This window comes from Cibotium barometz, chromosome 44 (assembly GCF_041138505.1).
Source record: "Cibotium barometz isolate CiBa-2024 chromosome 44, ASM4113850v1, whole genome shotgun sequence".
NCBI lineage: Eukaryota > Viridiplantae > Streptophyta > Polypodiopsida > Cyatheales > Cibotiaceae > Cibotium > Cibotium barometz.
In genome coordinates this window covers 22,372,358-22,376,653 of record NC_141089.1, presented here as the reverse complement: position 1 = coordinate 22,376,653, position 4,296 = coordinate 22,372,358, and positions in this window count along the sequence as shown.

Sequence of the window (4,296 nt, the reverse complement as noted above, 5' to 3'; positions counted from 1 at the left end):
GTTGAGTTGATTATACTAATTTATCATTTATAGTCATTAATTTGACTAACGTGTGAGATTAATGCATTTAATCTATCACTATCTCCTATTATTGTATTTAATTAAATTATCTCTAATTTATAATTTATTTGCGAGTCATTTAATCTAAGATTAGGTTTATATTAACATGCTTTCTTTGTTTTTATGATTTAGTCATTTAAATAAGAAAGATTTTTTTTATAATTTAGTCATTTTGCTGTTCAAATAGATATCTTTGGCTCTAGAGTTACATTAAAAGTAAAGTCCTCCACAAAAATTAAAGATTGCCTCTTTCAATTTAGAGCCATTAACACATAACATGAAGATTTAGATAGTGGACTATAACCTTGGTTACCCACTTGGCTAGATCCTTGGGTATCCACTTAACCAAACCCTTGGTTACCATCATGGCTTGATACGAGAGTTACACAAAGATATGGACAACTGTTAAATTTGTCCAAATCCCTTCCTCATAGATGCTGCCCAATATAGTCTTCAACCTAAATCATTGTCCCTAGACTCTAACCTTTATCACCCACTTAGCCGGATCCTTACATATCCACTTAATCTAGACTATAACCTATCTCACCCACTTAGCCCGATCCTTAGTAGGTATTCACTTAACTAAACCCTTGGACAATGTTCTAGCTTGACACGTGAGTTGGACAAAGATATGGACATTAGTTCAATTTGTCTAAATCCCAACAACATACATTTGGCCAACTGTCCAAATCTAATCAAATAGAAATGCATAATGACCATCACATATGACCCCACTGCGCAACGAGATTCAAGGGTGCTAGACAGCAGAAGTAGCACTTCTTACGTGGGGCAGGGTCTCTCACTCGGGGCCTCGCCCACGGATATGCGGACAAGAGACTAATCCATCGATTCTTCCAAAACCAAACCCAGAAAAACTTCCCTTGCCCGGAAAGCACGGGCGATTCCTCCAGGATAATTTTTCTCTAACGTAGCCAAAAGCCTTAACTAACTAAACTGATTTGATCGAACTCGTAAGTCCCATAGTCAGATCTGGGAAAAGATTGCATTTGGATCATAGAGACCAACGCTTTTTTCCTCATTGAGAGGCACAGCCATTGATTCTTTTCCATAGAACAATTTTTGTCCGGGATTTACTTCATCTATTGTACCATAACAGAATTGAGTCTCAATTTAGGGGATCCATCAGTCCACCAGCCTCAGTCCCGTGGGTTAGCCAACTGCCCAACCACTGTAGTGATGGGATCCAATTAAGAATTTGGTTAGGTTTTGTCCCGGGTACCAGGGAAAAGAGTTCTCAAGCCCCCTAGCCGGGTATTCATGCAAACTTAAAATTAGTCACACCACTTACACACCCAATATCAAATTGACTTTTTCACAGAATTAGCTGTCTTTAAAACAATCATTTAATGAAATCATAGAGTCACTGATCATAATCCTCAAAATCTCCGGTTGAATCCTTAATTCCAATCATTCCTTCATCGGTGTACCTATGGCATCATTGGCAACCAGAACGCTCACCACCTGTCCACTTAGGGGGCCTTTTTGATAGTTCCTAGCTCATAGTAACCGGCAATATATTCACATATCCAAATGGAATCTCCGTTTTGAAGATCAGCAAGGTCAACCAATGGATCCATATAAAAGAGCCATGGACTCATCCGTTGAGGACCAGCAAGGTCAATCAACCAGATCCATGCCCGAATTCAAAAAACAACTCTTACTCCTTGTTCCAATATCTTCCTCGACGCATGCGTGGGTATCGTCGGCGACCCAGAGCCTGACCGAACACCGTATGGTCAGCACACCCTATAGGATCCTTCAACAGCAGGTGACCTAGCGCTTCACTCATAGGCTGCTTCCTTGATCCCTCATCCACCGTACACCGGAAGCTCACCATTTTAATCGAACTGAGGCTGGTCAAGACCTCGGCCGACCTTGCTACACGAGACGTCCTCCATTGACTCTCCCGTCAACTGGTGCAACTTTATGAGACTAGTTCTCCACAACTTCATTCACTCAAGAATGCTTCCCCAGCATTCTTGATATAAAACAACCATTTAAAAACAGGTCATAAATACAGTTCCTATAACGAACTCTCGTCTCTCCACATTGTTCCACATCAATTCTTATTTATTTCATGTGTATTCCCATTCTCATCACATCATTTTCCATTTCATCACATCTTTTCTCATTTATCCGCATCAGATCTCATCCACTCGCATCTATCCATATCCACATCTCATCACATCACATTCATTCACATCTCATCCATTCAGACCACATCACATTCACTCACATCACATCTCATTCATTTTACCTCACATCTCATTCATTCACATCTATCCCGATTCACATCCCATCACATCACATTCATTCATATCCATCATATTCACATTCATTCATATCCATCATCACAGTCACATTCATTCATATCCATCACATTCACATTCATTCATATCCATCACATTCACATCCATATATATTTATGACACATCACATCTCTTTCCATCACATCACATTCTTTCACATACACATCTATATCAATGCTGCCACATACTCATTCACATTAATTCTTTCACATATACATTCATATCCATTCTTCACTTATACATTTACATCCATTTTCATCACACATATCATCCACTCATATCCCATATCATTCATTTACATCCTGATTCACATGACATCACATCTCATCCATTCATTCACATCTGTTTGATTCACATCACATCTTAACACATCTACTCACATCACATCTTAACACATCTACTCACCTCACATCTCATCACCTCTATTCACATCACAATCACCCATCCATTCATTCACACTTATCTGATTCTCATCACATCTCGTTACATCTATTCACCTCACATCTCATCACCTCTATTCACATCACATCCGTCCATCCATTCACATCTATCTGATATCTCATCACATCTATTCACCTCACATCTCATCACCTCTATTTCACATTACATCCATCCATCCATTCACATTTATCTGATTCACATCACATCTCATCACATCTATTCACCTCACATCTCATTACCTCTATTCACATCACATCCATCCATCCATTCACATCTATCTGATTCACATCACATCTCATCACATCTATTCACCTCACATCTCATCACCTCTGTTCACATCACATCCATCCATCCATTCACATCTATCTGATTCACATCACATCTATTCACCTCACATCTCATCACCTCTATTCACATCACAACAACCACCCATCCATTCATTCACACTTATTGGATTCTCATCACATCTCGTTACATCTATTCATAGAATTTAAACATAGAATTTAAGAGAATTCTAATTTTTGATATAAAGATTCTTTACGCATCTATTTATGCATAAAAATCAACTTCAATGAGAATAACACTTTTATAAAAATCCTTTTATGCATTTATTTATGCATAAAATCAATTTTAATGAGAATAACACTTTTGAAAAAAAAATCCTTTATGCATCTTTCTATGCATAAAATCAATTTTAATGAGAATAACACTTTTGAAAGAAAAATAAATTCTTTATGCATATTTCTATGCATAAAATCAATTTTAATGAGAATAACACTTAAAAAAAATTCTTTTATGCATCTTTCTATGCCATGAAATCAATTTTAATGAGAATAACACATTTGAAAGAAAAATAAATCCTTTATGCATCTTTCTATGCATAAAATCAATTTTAATGAGAATAACACTTTTGAAAGAAAAATAAATCCTTTATGCACCTTTCTATGCATAAAATCAATTTAATGAGAATAACATTTTTGAAATAAAAATAAATCTTTTATCCATCTTTCTATGCATAAAATTAATTTTAATGAAAATAATACTTTTATAATATAATTTTTCATTATGCATCTTTCTATGCATAGAAATTAAATTCAATGAAAACAACACTTTTATAATAAAAATTTTCATTATGCATCTTTCTTTGCATAGAATTTAAATTCAATGAAAACAACACTTTTATAATAAAAAGATTTCCAATATGCATCTTTCTATGCATAGAAATTAAATTCAATGAAAACAACACTTTTATAATAAAAAGATTTCCAATATGCATCTTTCTATGCATAGAAATCAATTTCAATAATTGATATCAATGATATCCATGCATATTCATAGGTAAATATGTACATGGAGTAAATAAAAATATTTCTTTTAGAATGCACAAACGGTGGGAATTACTCTTTTAGAATAATATAAAAATAAACTTTATTTTCCACAAAATTCAAGAAAATTTTACCATAAC